Consider the following 15,787-nt stretch of genomic DNA (forward strand, 5'->3'; position numbering starts at 1 on the left):
TGTGCCCTGTGGACAGGTGCAGGACCAAGGCCTGGCCACCTGCTGGGTCCCTTCTGCCTAACCACAGGAAGAGGGTGAGAGGGGACACGGCCCTGGTTCAGCGAAGCGCAGCACTTCCTGGAGTTCCATGCTTAGTGCCTGGGAGGGAGGCTTCCTCTTCTCTGAGGTTTCTGGCTGGGAGGAGGCTTGGAGCCCGTGTGGCCATGTTCCCATCTCTTCCCGGCCAGCCTGGAAGGTGCCCCGTGCCACAAGAGAAACAAGGTCAACCACACAGAGATGGAGGGCGAGGGAGCCTGGCACCGGCGTGGGTGGCTCAGGAACGTGCCTTGCGACCTGATGCTCCCGTGAAACCCAGGGCGGGGACGTGTGTGGCATCCTTGAGGTAGGAGTGCGCCTGGAGGCCCAGCCTGCTGACCTGTGGTAGGTGACCGACCCCCAGCAATGAGCATCACGCAGCCCTGCAGCAGGGGACAGCCGCCCAGGGCAGGGGACAGCCGTCCTGCAGCAGGGGACAGCTGCCCGGGACAGGGGACAGCCCCCCGGGGCAGGGGACAGCTGTCCTGCAGCAAGGGACAGCCACCCAGGGCAGGGGACAGCCACCCGGGGCAGGGGACAGCCACCCGGGGCAGGGGACAGCCGTCCTGCAGCAGGGGACAGCTGCCCGGGGCAGGGGACAGCCGCCCGGGGCAGGGGACAGCCATCCTGCAGCAGGGAACAGCCGCCCGGGGCAGGGAAGTGCAGGGTCACTGCGCACCCCGAGACCGCGACCTTATGCCACACACAAACATCGGTTCCACCACGTTCTGTCTCCTGGGAGTAGACACAGCTTTCTCAAACAGGGTTCAGGAAGTAGTGGCCGTAAAAGAAAAAAAAAAAAAAAGAGTACAACTGACCTTATACAAGTCAAGAACTTCATCCACCGCAACAGTGGAAAGGCACCCACAGAGCAGGTGGTGCTGTCTGAAAATCACATTTCTGAGAAAGGGTTCAGATCCAGAACATACGAAGAACTCAGAAATAACCAAGGGCATGTCAGACAACCCACTCTAAAAATGAGTCAAAAATGTGAGCAGACACTTCCCAAAGAGAGACACCCAGAAAGCTGATAAACACATGAAAAGGCGCACACACATGGGCCCGGGTCGGGGCTAGTGGCACACACACACACACGGACTAGGACTGGGGCCAGAGACACACACACACGGACTAGGACTGGGGCCAGAGACACACACACACGGGCTAGGACCGGGGCCAGAGACACACACACACATGGGCTAGGACCAGGGCCAGAGACACACACACAGGCTAGGACCGGGGCCAGAGACACACACACACGGGCTAGGACCAGGGCCAGAGACACACACACACGTGGGCTAGGACCGGGGCCAGAGACACACACACACATGGGCTAGGACCAGGGCCAGAGACACACACACACAGGCTAGGACTGGGGCCAGAGGCACACACACACACGGGCTAGGACCTGGGCCAGAGAGACACACACATGGGCTAGGACCGGGGCCAGAGACACACACACACATGGGCCAGAGCCGGGGCCAGAGGCACACACACACACGGGCTAGGACCAGGGCCAGAGGCACACACACACATGGGCCAGAGCCGGGGCCAGAGGCACACACACACACGGGCTAGGACCAGGGCCAGAGGCAGGCACACACACAAGGGCTAGGACCGGGGCCAGAGGCAGGCACACACACAAGGGCTAGGACCGGGGCCAGAGACACACACACACACATGGGCTAGGACCGGGGCCAGAGACACACACACACAGGCTAGGACCGGGGCCAGAGACACACACACACACGGGCCAGAGCCAGCGCCAGAGGCACACACACACACGGGCTAGGACCGGGGCCAGAGGCACACACACACACATGGGCTAGGACCGGGGCCAGAGGCACACACACACACATGGGCTAGGACCGGGGCCAGAGGTACACACACACACGGGCTAGGAGCGGGGCCAGAGGTACACACACACACGGGCCAGGGACGGGGCCAGAGGTACACACACACACGGGCCAGGGACGGGGCCAGAGGTACACACACACACGGGCCAGGGACGGGGCCAGAGGTACACACACACACGGGCCAGGGACAGGGCCAGAGGTACACACACACACACGGGCCAGGGACGGGGCTGGGGCCAGAGGCGCGCACACACACACACACACACACACGGGCCAGGGCTCCCGCCAAGTGCTGAAACTCTGCTGTTCGTGGCTGTCAGCTGTGGGGCAGTGAGACTGGGTGGGCACCCCGTCCCTCAGGCCCAGATACCACCAGCCCCCGTGAATGAGGGGTGTGCCAGCGAGCCAGGCCAGCTCCGTGCTTAGCAATGGCCTCCTCCCCTTTGGCAATGAGTTCCCGCCGCCCTTGGGGCTTCTGTCCGCACACTGTCCTATCTCCCAAAGGGGAACAGGGAAACATTTCATGTGTTCGGGTCACCCCACGCTCTCAGGAGAGAGGCCGGTGTGGACACATCCCATGAAGTGAAGCGACCAGGCGCAGTAAGCCTCCAGCCTCCCAGAGCCCAGGCTGTGGTGGGCCACTGCTCTCCAAGTCCCTGAAGGACGGCGAGGCCTGGCCTGGGCCATGCCCACTGCAGGGCGCCTGAGTGGGGCTGGAGCCCGTCAGCCGTGGGCAATCGTGGTCCCAGAGCCCAGAATGTGCTTCCCATAGGGAGGGAGGAGGGGATGGGGAAGAAGGGAAGAGACCTCACCCCTCCTGGTACCACCCCGGACTCTAAGACAACCCCCTGACATCACGTCACACAAGTTAACGGCTGACCCTGCCACCCCTGCCTCATGGAAGAGGCCAGTGGAGATGGACACGCTGACCTGGACCAGGGACCCCTGGCCCCATGGAACACGGCAGAGGCCGCCGCAGAGGGAAGCAGGTTTGCAGACATGGCTCGCTTGGCTGCTCCCTCTGTGCTTCTCCTGGGAAGGAGGAGGGGAGGGGAAATCCACCCAGTCAGGCCCAGGGGAGAGGGAGGCGGCAGCCCCCGCCGCTGGGCCGGGGCGGGAGAGAATCTGCGCAGCTCTTCACTGGTTTTCTGAGAACCTTGTAAACCTCAGAGGATGAAGAGACATCTTGTAACTCTGGCTGAATCACAGACTCTTGGGGTTGAAAGGATTGCTACTTCATTCAGTTTGCACAGCCGGGGTAAGAAAACCCAGTGTGCAGAATCCAGCCACCCACACATGCTCAGGAGGACCCTCTGAAGGGCGGCGCTGGCTTTCCGGGGCCTCTGAGGACTGGACAGCATCTCAGCCTCTCCACCATCCTACGGAGCCGGAATCTCGAGGAGCCAGGGAGGATGCAGACAGGGGGTGGGGCCGCCTCCTGCGGGGACCAGCCAGTCACAGGGCTGTGCAGTCACCCCACCCCCGTCCCAACCACGTAGCACTGCAACTGCACCCAGAAAGCAGCCGTGGGGCACACGAGGCCAGCATGGGCCCCGCTGATGGAGCTGTGGGCACGGAAACATGACTCTGAATTTCAGATAACTCGCGTGTGTCCCAAAATATTCTTCTTTTGATTTTCTTCAATCCTTTAAAAATGTATAACGGTTCTTAGTTTAGGGGCTGCACAGCAGGCGGGGCTGTAGTCAGCTGAACCCTGGCCAGGACGAGGCCGCACAGCGTGGACTCAGCCCTCCTCTGACCCAGAGCAGTGAGACCCTCCTCCCCTAGGCCTCACCCTCCTCTTCCTCCCCAGGCTTCAATACTGCTGACCTCCTGAAGGGTCCTCCAGGTGGGAGGAGGTAGTGACCGTCCTGGAGGCTGCCCAGCGAGGCCTCACCTGGCCCCAGTGTCCTCCCACTTAGCAGACAGGTGGACTTGCCGGAGGGGCGGGGGCTCAGCGGTGGCACACCCAGCGCTGGCGTTGGACCCAGCAGTGCCTGAGGATGTCGAGTTCCCCGGGGTGGATGTCCTGGCAACGCTCAATGTTCCACGGGCAGGAATGAGAGCCAGAGGTGCCCCTTCCAGGAGGAGGCCACACCTGAGCCCCTGGGGGTCCAGAACCTCTGCTCCAGGTGAGACAGGACTGTGCCCCAAGGTGGCTGGGGGCAACAGCCGAACTTCCAGGCTGCTGCTGTGATCACAGCTGGGGGTGGTGCAGAGTCAGGCACACCATTCCATGCCTGGGAGCTCCACGTCTCGGAGTTCCATGCCTCGGAGCCTGCGCGCCACACATTTCAGCAGGTGCTGGAAGCGCAGGAGTAATGGGAGCCCTGCGCTAAGGCCTGTCTCCAGGGCAGCCGAGTGTCGGGATGAGGACGGCCCTGTGTCCTATACAAACAGCACCACTCCTGCGCCTGCCCCACCAAGAGGAGCCATTCAAACGCACAGGCAGCAAAGCAGCACGGGAGGAAACTAGGCGGGATCTAGGGGATCAGGAAACATCCCATGTCTCGGATCAGAAGACTTGGCGCTGTCGGGACCAACCAATCTGCACATCTGGGACACTCCCAGGACTCAGCCGGCCTCCCTGAAGAACTGACAAGCTGATTCTGAAACTCACAAGGAACTGCAGGGACTCAGAACAGCCACCACAGGATTGAAATCAGTCTCCTGATTTCAAAACTTACTACAAAGCCACAGCGATCAAGACGGTGTGGCGTGGGCATCAAGACGGACGTACAGACCAACAGCACAGCAGAGAGTCCAGCAATCAACCACATGTCCATGTTGAGTGACTCTGAGAAAGATGTTAAGGCCATTGGATAGGGCCTTAAGCCTATACCCAAAGAACTTGGATAGGGAAAAACAGTCTTTTCAACAAATGCTGCTGGGACAATGGGCTGTCGCATGCCAAAGAACGAACATGGGCCCCGCCTCCCACCATAAACAAAAACTAAATAACTGTGGATCCAAGACCCATGTGAGAGCCCAACTGTAAAACCTGTAGAAGAAAACAGAGGAAGAAACCCTCCTAACCTTGGATTTAACAAAGGATTCTTAACCCAAAGCACAAAGAACAAAAGAAAAAACAGGTAATCGGACTTCATCCAAACTCAGAACTTGTGTGCTTCAAAGGATGCCAATGAGATGCAAAAACAAGCCACAGAATGGGAGAAAATGTCTGCAAATCTATACCCAAAGAACTTAGATCTGAACACATAAAGCAGGTTCACAGCTGAAACGACCCAATGTTAATGGGCAAAGCATCTGCAGAGAGACTCCTACGAGGCCAATAAACACATGAAAAGCTGTTCGGCATCGTCCAGCATCCAGAGACAGAAACTGAAATCACAGAGAGGTATCACTTTGCACCCCCAGGACGGCCGGGAAGTCACTCGACAACACGTTGGTGAGGACGGGGAGAAACTGGAACCCTAGTGTGCGGCAGCCCTGGAGAAGAGTCTGGCAGTTCCTCCAATGATGAAACGGTTACCAGGTGACCCAGCAGACCCAGTCCCAGGCAGACCCCGGAGAGAACTGCACACACACCCACACAGACTCGTCTGTCAATGTTCATAACAGCCCCGAAGTGGAAACCACTCGAATGTCCACCAGCCGATGACTGGATACGTAAGATGCGGCCATGCACACAGTCAGTGTTTCAGCCACAAGAAGGAACACATCACCGACACCTGTGACCACATGGGTGAACCTTGAACACGGGAAGTGAGAAAAGCCAATCACAAAGGCCACGGGACTCCCTTCCCAGGAAATGCTCGGAACGGGCCACGGGACTCTCTTCCCAGGAAATGCTTGGAACGGGCCATGGGACTCCCTTCCCAGGAAATGCTCAGAACAGACGGACCCACAGAGGCAGGCCGTAGCCGATTGGTGGCTGAGGGTTTGGGGCACAGGAGACAGCAGTGTGATGGATAACTAGAGGGTTCGGGCCTCCTTGAGAGGTGATCAAAACATCCTGTGACGAAGGGTGACAGCGGTTGCACTAGCCGTGGACATAAAAGCCGCTGAACTGCCCCCTTCGAAGGGACGAGTGACGTGGAATGTGCGTCGCATTTCAATAGAGCTGTCAGAAATGGCAGCCGGGTGGGAGTGAGAAACAGCAGGAAGCGCAGACGCAGCCACGGGAAACCAGCCTTCTCCTTTGCATGTGCGGCGATTTCAACTTCAGGAGCAGCTCTCCACGGGGAGGACACGGGCTGAGAGGGGCTGCCTGGAGGGAGTTCCCGGGTGAAGGAGAAACTCTGGGGCTCCGTGAGGAAATGTCCTTACTTGTGTTCTGCTTGGGCTGGGGAATGTGAGGCTGAAGGGGGTCCCTGTCCCCAAGACCCTCCTCCTCCACAGCCAGAAGAGCCTCCAGGGCACCGTGGCCTGACCATCACCCCCCACCCCGTCGGCCCTGTCCTACTCCTGCCAGCTGGGCCCAGACACCAAGTGCAGTGACCACAGTCTGCAGGACCAGGTGACGTCAGGGTGTGCCCACAGGGTCCTGCCTTGGTGGCTTCTCGGAGCCTGCAGACTACCTCCACATCTGACGGGGACAAAGTCCCCGTGAGTCAGGCAGCTGACAGGCAGGAGACCGGCTGGCCTGGCTTCTGTGGCTTGGCACCCCCTGCAAGTGTACAGTGTGGTGGCCACCAAGGGAACCGGGAGCAGAGGGAGACAGGCAGGGGCAGCCCCTCACCTGGGCCGTCAGCCACTGGGAGCAGACAGTGGACACCCGAGACCCTCCAGCTGGATGGGGGCTGCGAGGGGCCAGGCCTCTGCCTCTCCCTGCAGAGCAGCGAAGCAGCACGGTGCCTCGGTGCCCGCTCAGCAGAGGCCCAGAAGAGGCCGGCTGCCAAGGGCGACTGCTGTTGCTGGCGGGACACCCCCATCAGCCTAAACACTCATCTCAGTGGGCGTCCTCCTCGCCAGAAAGGCCAGCTCCGTGGTGACAGGGACTGCTTTCCACCACCACACCGCCAGTACCAAGGACTGTCCCGGCACAGGCTCCATGTGGAAGATGTGTCTGTTGAATGAATGGATGATGATGACTAACCCTTACTAAACTAGGATGTGCTCCTGTGGGCTTAAAACCAGGTCGCTCGAGTGGTTAAAGTAATGCATGAAGTAAGAGCCAGCAGGTCCCGGGAAACGGCGTGGAACCCTTCTCCAAGTTGTGGGGAGGCCCCCTCTTACTTCCTGGGTCACAGCTGCACCCCAAGAGCAGTGGAGGGTATGGCAGAGGAGCTGCTGCTGGGCCCACCCTGGAGATGAAGGGACAGAGGGTGAGGGCAGCGGCCATCTGCAGATGCCATGGGGTGCCAGGCCCGGCGGTGCTCTGTGAGCCCTGTTTCATCTATTCTGCTGCTTTCTGGAGGAGAACACAGGCATGCAGCACTCACGTGACCCTTCGGAGGTGTGTGGAAGGTGATGGCGCTGGGCCGCAGACCAGGGTTAGGGCTCTGCATGGCGTGGCTGTGGCTAGGGGCACCAAGGGGCTCAAAGCGTGGCTTGAGAAGTCTGGAGGTGGGGGAGAGGGGCCACCAGGGCAGGAGGTAGTCCAGGGGGCATCCCAGATGGGACACAGACCAGTGCAGCCTCAAGATCCTCCTACACAAAGACCAAAGCACTTCCCACCATGGACGTACCAAGCCTCCAGCCCAAAGGAAGGGCCAGCGGGTTCTGCACTGGGGCCAGGAGGCAGCAGATGTGGGGTGGGCGCTGATGTGGGGTGGGCTCTGCAGCCCGGGAGGCAAGATCACTTCCTCCCAGGCCCCATCTGTCCATCTGCTCAGGGCCACCCCTGCCCTCTGTGCATTCTGGCAGGACACCTCCTGCTCACAGAACCCACTTCCAGCTGCTAGCCCAGGAGGTCCGTGTGAGGCTCCAGGCATGGGGAGAAGCCCCTCCAGTGCTGCCCCCGGCCCCGTGCACCCCACCCACCTAGGGTGCTGAGCACTGTGAGTGCCAGCAAGCAGGAGCACCGTCGGGGGCTGGCACCACTCAACTCAAGCAGATGGGAGATGGAGCAACCTTGCTGGAATCGGCTGTTAGATGACAGCTTCCAGGAAGAAAGGGGAAAAATGGCTATAATCTTCTGCTAAAATTTGTTGCCTTGTTTGATTCACAGCTGAGAAAACTGTTGAGACGCTGACGAGAATCTCAAAAGGAAAAGTTTGGAGCCTTCCTTGGATGCGATGGTGCAATCATCGACTCAACAAAAATCTTCCACTTGCAGAGCGAGCAGGCGCTCTGGTGCCGTCAACCAGCGCAGCGAAACAGAAGAGCCGGCTAGTGGGTGCGGCAGGAGAACGCTGGGACAGGCAGGGCAGATCCCCGGTCACTTGCAGGCCTACTGTCTCTCCAAGCTCCCCTCCAGGCTGGGCCTAGGGGTTCCAGAGATCACAGGGCCCCACCTTCAGACACAGCGGTCTTGGAGGGGTCTGCACGGGGAGAGACAAGGCCTAGAGAGGGTGCGGGTGCTCCAGGGCTGCCTTGCAAGCCCACACCTGTGCCCCCAGGAGGCCTTGGCCTTGACTGCCTGTTTCCCTCTGCGTTCAGCGGACTGTCTGCAGCCCAAGTCCCGGAGGAAGAGGCTGGGTGGTGGCTGGCGTTGGCTCAATCTCCGTTCCCACTGTGAGTTCTACCCCTAACTTGCCGGCAGGTCTCCATCCTCTCTGGGCCTTGGTTTCCCATCTGTGAGGGTGAGTGTGGTGAGTTTCACCTTAAGGACCTTCCTTCCGGCCGAAATGCTCATAAGACCCGGAGCAGAGGGCAGGAAAGCCAGAAGCCCACGCCCTGGTGCGTGCAGAGGCCGGGCGCCATGGGCCCTTGGCTGCCCCGGGTTTCTGAGAGGCCCTACCCTCAAGATCCCTGCCAGGGAGGAAGCTGCCTTCAGCAAGGCCCAGGACACACTCGGGGAGGGAGGCGTCAGTCGCCCTGTGCCTGACGCGCATGCTGAGAGCAGAGAAAGCGCTGGAAGGAAGCAGCGACAACAGGGGAATGGAAAACACAGTCAAATAACTGCCAGTCCTCATGCATATTTATAGATCGCCCGGCCTCAAAACTCAATCAATACCTCTCTTGACTGAAGGAAATGGCTCGGGGAGGAGAGTGAGGCAGCTTGGTCTGTGCCTGCTGGGCCGGGGCAGGGCAGAGCCAGAGGTGCGGCCTTCCCATCTCCTGCCTGTGGCCTGGCCCGCCACTCATGGCTGGGGTGTGGGACCTGCCTCTGCAACAAGCCCAGGTGAGGGTCACACCTCCCAGCCCTGCCCTCCACAGCGGCCTGACTTTGGGCAACTTGCGCAGGGCCAGCAGGAGGGCTGAGGGGCTGGATGCGCCTGTCGCTGAGGGGCCTGGGGGCCGTGTCCCACCTCTTCCAGGAAAGCAGCTCCCGAGCAGGCAGAGGCACACGGAAGGGAAGGGGCAGACTGGAGCAGAGGGAGAAACTGAGGCCTGAGGACAGAGGCCACGCTGCTGCCCATGACCAGTGCCCACGAGCAGTGGGAGGATGGGGGTAGGACAGGACCCCGGGAGCTGCCTTTCTGCAGAGCTGAGTGCTCCACCATGGGGAGTGGGTGTCCCAGGCCTCGTCTGCAGCAGTTGCAGGGGGAGAGGGAGTGGCCCAGGGTCACACGGCGGAGCCCCCGGAGACCCCTCCAGCACATGCCCCACGGCCAGGCTTCACCAGGAATGGAAACTTCCCACAGCCAAGGCGTCCACGGCAAAGCCAGCCTGCGAGTGCGTCCACCACAGCTGCGCCGTGGGCCCCAGCGAACGCCACCCACAACCCCGTCCACCCGCCATGGCTGTGTGCTGCACAGCCGCCGTTCAGGGCCCTGCCCAGAGGCTAAGCGAGGGGGGGCCTGAGGGAGGGGCCGCAGCCTTCCTCAGTGGGGCACCCGAGTGAGCCAGCACATCTGCCAAATCAGTGGCGCCAAAGCACTGGCACCCAGGAGACGGCGCTGAGGCCACCACACAGCTCTAGGGCTGGCCTTCCTGGCCCAAGACCCTGCAGGGCCAGGGGAGAAGGGAGCTGGGAGGGGTCATGCCTGTCCTGGTTCCAGCAAGGGTCAGGGACTCCTCCCATGACACCCCGATAACCGCCTCTGAGTCCGTGGCAGGGAAGGGGCAGGTGGCCTGCAGTGGCCAGGGAGGATGGCATGTGGTAGTCTCCACTGGTCAGCAGGGTGGGGACAGCGTCCCCTTCCTAATCTGGCCAAGGCTGCAACCAGATCACCCTGGGCTAAACTCCTGGCCTCCAGGCGCTGTGCCTGTGGTGAGGAGGAGATGGTCCTGACGGCAGCTAGCAAGGCTAACATCTGCCCCACCTGCCTGGAGCAGTCCCTGAACAGAGACGAGACACACAGCTCCAGAGGGAGACCCAGGCCGGACACCTGTACAACACAGGAGGGGCTGGGCCCGACACACACACGGGATCCAGAAGGAAGGACAGACAGCTGCCGCCCCAGGACGCCATGTGGGGCTTCCCTGGACCTGCCAGCAAGGGACCAGCCCAGCCGGGGCAACGCGCCCGGGCCCTGCTTCTTGAGGCTCCAGGGCGGCTCTCCTAAGAGGAACCCGGGGCACAGCCCCTCTTCCTGGCCCCCAGGAGAGCCCCAGCTACTTTCCACCTCCCCTCAAGCCCCACAGGCACCAGCAGGGCCCCGCGCTTCCCTTCTCCTCTAAAACGCTGTTCTCATCCGTTTCCTTGCAGATACACCTGGGAACCAAAAGGACGTCGGTCCCTTGGACGCAGTGCCTGCAGCAGCAGCTGCTTGGAGACACCTCCATCGTGCCATGCCCAAGAGCCGTGGGGACTGGCACTCCATGCAGGGCACCTGCAGACAGGGCCATGGCCCTTGCTTCCCAGAGGCCCCAGAGAAGCTGCAGGCATGCACAGGGATATCAGCTTTGGGGGAACCCGGACACCCCAGATTCCGCCCTGAGTTTGGTTTTCTACCCCACGTGCAAGACAAGGCTTCAGTCCAAGTGGCAGCAGCAGGGACAGGCTAGAGGAGATCGAGGTGCTCAGTGGCGGGTCCCTGGGCACGTCTCTACCTGGGGGGACAGCAGAGACCACTGGGCAATCTCTACACACAGGACGAGGGCTTGCAGGCCAGGTGCGTATGCCCATGCCTACCCAGGCAGCAGACGCAGGGGTCTGGCAGAGCCCGAGTTGGGTCCCAGTTCCACCAACCTCAACTGTGTGACTCTGGGCCAGTCCCCAGAACCCCGACCTCAGTCTCATGTCACCCAGAGGCGAGGATGGTCACCATGTGATAGGGGAGCGAGAGCTCGGGCACACTCACACCATCCGTCTATCCGTCGGTCCACCGGCGGCTCTGCCACCCTCCTGCACGTCCCGCACAACCTCGAGGCCCGCACGCCCTCATTAAAGCTCCCCTGACCTCGGGCCTCATCAGCAGACGAAGGACTCTCAGCACAGCCAATTACCCGGTGCTGGTAATCACCCGCTGACTTCCACCCGAGTCCTTCAGAAGGTGATCTGCTGAGAGCAGCTTGTAAACAATTTGGAGGGAAGAGATAAAAACCCCAACTGCCAGGAAGGGTTGGACAACAGTGACCTAGGCTGAGGCCTGGCTCTGAGCCCCACACCTGACCCCGCACAGGAGCCCCTCCATGTCCGCCCCCAGCTGCAGCTCTCACCTCCGCCCCTGCACCCAGGTCCTTCGCCACCCTCTGCTGCCTCTGTGAGCAGCTGCAGGCCACAGGAGGAGGGTGCTCCAGTGGGGCCTTTGGCAAAACTCAGCATGGGGGGAGCAGCACACGTGGGCAAGGGGGGATGAGCGGGGAAGCCCAGTGAGCACCGCGGGGGGGTCCTAGTTCTACCACTCATGCTCCTCGTTCAGCTCACAGCCCATCGCCTGCCCCATCTGCAGACCAGCAATCTCCCCGAGCTCCCGCCACGACAGTGTGGTCAGTGCACGGGGCACCTGCTGGCCACCCACCCTGGGCACGAAGCCCATTCTTCCTGGGAGGAGGAGGAGGAGGGGGGACCGGTGGTGTCCTGGTCCCGCTGCAACCACAGGTCCTCCTCCTCCTTCCAAGACACGTGGGCTTCACCCAGGAGACTGCTCCCCCTGGCCTGCCAAGTGAGTGAACTGGGTCCCTGCCAGATTGGCGGATGAGCAGGAGTCCTGGGCAGCCTCCGCTATCCCAATCTCCCCACTACAGAGCACAAACAACAGCCGGCGCCTAAACCACCCTGCCTGAGGCTCGGCCAGAGCTGGCAGGAGGCCTCAAGGCCTCAGGCAGCAGGTGCAGGACCAGCTGGTGGATGAAGGGCCTGAGGAGGGCAGGAGTGACCGAAAGACCGAGGCCATGTGAGGGCAGGGTCAGCGTACCCACTCAGAGCGCTCTGCCCCTCCCATCTGGGGTGTGGCTCACTCCTAACAAGCTGCCTGTTGGGTCTCACGGTGGTGAAATGCACGTGACAGGAAGCTGACCGCCATCACCATTCTAAGGGCACAGCTCCCTGGCATTTGGCACACTCCCAGTGCTGTGCGGCCACCATCACAGTCCGTCTCCAGAGCTTCCTCACCTCTCCAGACTAAAGCCCATATCCATCAACACTTTCCATGCCCCAGCCCCAGCCTCAGCCCCAGCCCCCGGCACCGGCCTCTCCACCTCCTGTCTCTATGGATCTGATGACTCTAGGGGCCTCATGCAGGTGGAACCACATAGCCTGTGTCCTTCTGGGACTGGCCGGTTTCACCCAGCCCAGCATTCTCAGGTCCATCCGTGCTGCGGCAGGTGTCGGGACGCCCCTCCTTCTTGAGGCTGCCGTGTACTCCGCTGTATGGAAGGATCACACTGTGTCCATCCACGCGTCTGTCCACAGACGCTAGGGTGAGATCACCTCTGGGCTATGGTGAGCGAGGCTGCTGTGAACGTGGGTGCCCGTATCCATGAGTCCCTGCTTTTGGTTCTTCTGGGGATGTATACAGCAGTGGACTTGCTGGTCTGTGTGGTGAAACAAAGCCACTTTTCCATCAGTGACAGCACCATGGCCAAGCCCCCATCGGAGACATTTCTTGTAGAATCTTGTGCTTAGTCTGCAAACTCCCATGACAGGAATTACGTAAGTGACCACACTTTCCTTTCTCCTTAGGTTGCCAGGAAGCTCAGATTAAAACAGAAGTCCAACTTCATGGCCAACTTCAGCCCTCATGGCTGGAACATTCCTGGTTTCTCACACATGGCATCAGCTGCCGGGAATCTGTGGAGCAGTGAGATCTCGCAGAAAGGAAAGGAGTGCGGTCACAGGAAACACTTGGACGCTGCTCCAAGGACTGTGGCTGACAGCCTCCCTGGTGGCCCGGTCCGGTGTGGGTGCTTCTCCTGTCCTTCCCTGAGCCATGGGAGGAAACCAGGAGCCCTTGGTCCCACCAGGACCTAACGTGGGTCTCCGGGGCCCTGTGCCAATGACCTGCTTCCTCTCATGGACGGGAAGCACCTCATCCATCTGAACCATCAGCTCACTACATGACTCCCGCAGAACACGGACCCAGGAACATCAGGGCTATGGCTGCTTGGCCCCTGCTGTGCTCTGGCTTAGAGCCGCGCCCGGCACAGAGGAGGTGCGTGAAGGCAGCTCACGCACGGGAGGGCTGGGCTTGTGGGCACGGAGTCCCACAGGCCCCACAGAGCTGCCCTCCCATGATCCTGCCTCCCAGGAAAAGTTCAACTCCCTCGCCTCACAAAGGAGGCCTGCAGGGCTCAGAGAGGAGCACTTCCCGAGGCCGCCAGGTTAACACCAGGCCCGTCGTCCCAGTCCAGAGGCCACACTCTTTCCAGCACGGTAGAAGTTTCAGGAGAAAGAGCCGAACACAGAACAAAGGTCCCACTGATGAGCCACATGCATCACTAGGAGGAGTCCAGCAAGCGGGAGAGGCTAGACCTGAGGAGACTGGCTCAGAGCACCTGCTGGGAGGCCCCGGGACAGGGACAGGGACTCCACCCCAGCCCACCACAGCTGGGCACGGATGCCGGCACAAAGGGGGCAGCTGTGGCTCCAGGAGGGGATGCAGCCCTCTCCCAGGGCAGCTAAGGGTTGGGGGCTTCAGAATTCCAGGGGTCTGGGGGCCACAGGGATGGCATCTCAGGGAGGGGGTGAGAAGGGGTGATGGGCCCGCCCCGTCCTGGTCCCAGGGACACCGACCAGGGATGTGAGGGACTGCACCGCCTGCCTGCTGGTGCAGACGGGAGCAGAACGGTCTCCGTGTGCTTCCAGTTTCTGCGCACAGGGAACCCGGCACTCTTCTACCCACTCCTTCCCAAAACAGATGCACTTATTTTAAACGTCGCGGGGCTCTTGTCTGGTCTCTTTCCTGAGCAGCACTTGGGGCACTGAGATTAGCCCCAGCCACAGACCCCACCAAGGCCCCCGCTAGGGAGGAGTAGGCAGGTGGGGCGGGCAGGGAGCTGCCCTGAGGGGCTGCACCAGCCCTGACCACCAACCTGCCCAAACAAGCACCGTGATGAGGCCACACTGAGGAACGGCTGGAGCATGGGCTTCAGAACCCAAAGATGAATTCTACTTAATTAAACGCACACGGAGGCATTTAGAGGAAGTGTGCAGATGTCTGCAATTTACTTAAAGCGCGTCAGAAGAATGAAGCGGTGCGGCGGCTGGGCGAAGGATAAGGAGCTGTCAGGAGGCCCCGCGGCGGGGCGTCCACGGTGGAGCTCTGGTGGTGGGTGAACAGGCGCTCGCTGCAGACTTCTCTCAGCGTCACAATGAATCTTTAAATGTTCATAATCAAATGCTGAAAAAACCCAACAGGGCTGAGTCTGAATACTGCTCCCATCACTGCTGGGTGACACGGGGGCCCCATAGGGCATGGGTGCTGGCCCACGCTGCACACTTCACGCACAGAAGCTGGTGGCTGCCGGGTGGGACTGTCAGGTGGAGATGTGCCCACCCAGCCAGAAGGTTGGTGTCCTGCCCAGTGCCGCCTCCACTGGACGGGCCCCTCTCTACCCAGGGCGGCCTGTGAGCCCCCACCGGCCACCATGTGTCCCGCCCCAGCTTGGTGCCCTCCATCCGGGAATGTGGCCCATCAGAACCACAGATGTGGAAAACGTGCACGTGTCTCGGAGGTGAGGATGACGGTATTATGATGGATAACAGAAATGGCCGCCATGCAGGCCTGGTTCACCAGGTCCGTGGAGGGCCCTCCAGGAGCCATCACCTGAGATCTCCAGAGACACCCTGCGAGAAAGGCCCATGCCCTCCACATCCTGGGGAGCACGCCGAGGCCAGGCTGCAGCCAGTGGGAGGCAGAGCCTTGGCCCACCCTAGGCTGTGGGTCCAAGCCGGCAAGGCCCAGTGTCCCCACCATGAGGTGGGACATCAGAGGGCAGCCGGGAGCCAGAAGAGGACAAAGCGCTGGGGCCCCAGCTCCTTGGTTCTAGGCCGGTGGAAAAGCACAGAGCACACTCAGGGAGTGGGGACAGGGGTGGGGCGGGAGGCTGTGGCTGCAGGTGGGGTGAGGGACTGTGCCGCCCACCTGACCCGACTCCTACAGCTGCACCAATCGCCACAGGGTCCCTCTGCCGCCAGATCTGGAGTTCCATGGGGTCTGCCCGATTTCTGTCTTCACTTGAGAACACTGCAACACGTTCAAGCCTCATTCTGCCGCCCCAACACGGAGCGTCTGAGCTCCTCCTTCATACGCAGGCTCCCTGTGGGCCTCACTTTCCCCATCTCTAGAGGGGGCGCCAGCAGCCCAGCCAGCCACCCTCGGTGGGCGCCCAAGCTCTCCCACCCCCACCACTGGATGGGAGGCCCCGCTGCCCAGGAGGCCCCACCCACCCACTTCCAGCCC

General features: G+C 61.1%; 3 protein-coding genes across 19 annotated transcripts in view; 1 reads left to right on the top strand and 2 right to left on the bottom strand.

Moving 5' to 3' along the window:
• The window catches only part of NUDT1 (nudix hydrolase 1), a 1,171,653-nt gene that overhangs the window by 850,664 nt on the left and 305,202 nt on the right, over positions 1-15,787 (top strand). The gene's annotated exons all lie outside the window — the stretch shown is intronic.
• PSMG3 (proteasome assembly chaperone 3) overlaps positions 1-15,787 on the bottom strand; it is a 585,180-nt gene that overhangs the window by 393,418 nt on the left and 175,975 nt on the right. Inside the window, exon 1 of one of the 4 annotated variants that reach the window (XM_050784300.1) lies at positions 7,853-7,856. The exons of the other annotated variants lie outside the window; for them this stretch is intronic. The gene's annotated coding sequence lies outside the window, so the exon portion shown is untranslated. Of the gene's footprint in view, positions 1-7,852; positions 7,857-15,787 lie in introns of those variants that run through there. 4 annotated transcript variants of the gene reach the window in all.
• Positions 1-15,787, bottom strand: part of MAD1L1 (mitotic arrest deficient 1 like 1) — a 423,851-nt gene that overhangs the window by 126,162 nt on the left and 281,902 nt on the right. The window lies entirely within an intron of this gene.

Source organism: Macaca thibetana, chromosome 3 (assembly GCF_024542745.1).
Source record: "Macaca thibetana thibetana isolate TM-01 chromosome 3, ASM2454274v1, whole genome shotgun sequence".
NCBI classification, from domain to species: domain Eukaryota; kingdom Metazoa; phylum Chordata; class Mammalia; order Primates; family Cercopithecidae; genus Macaca; species Macaca thibetana.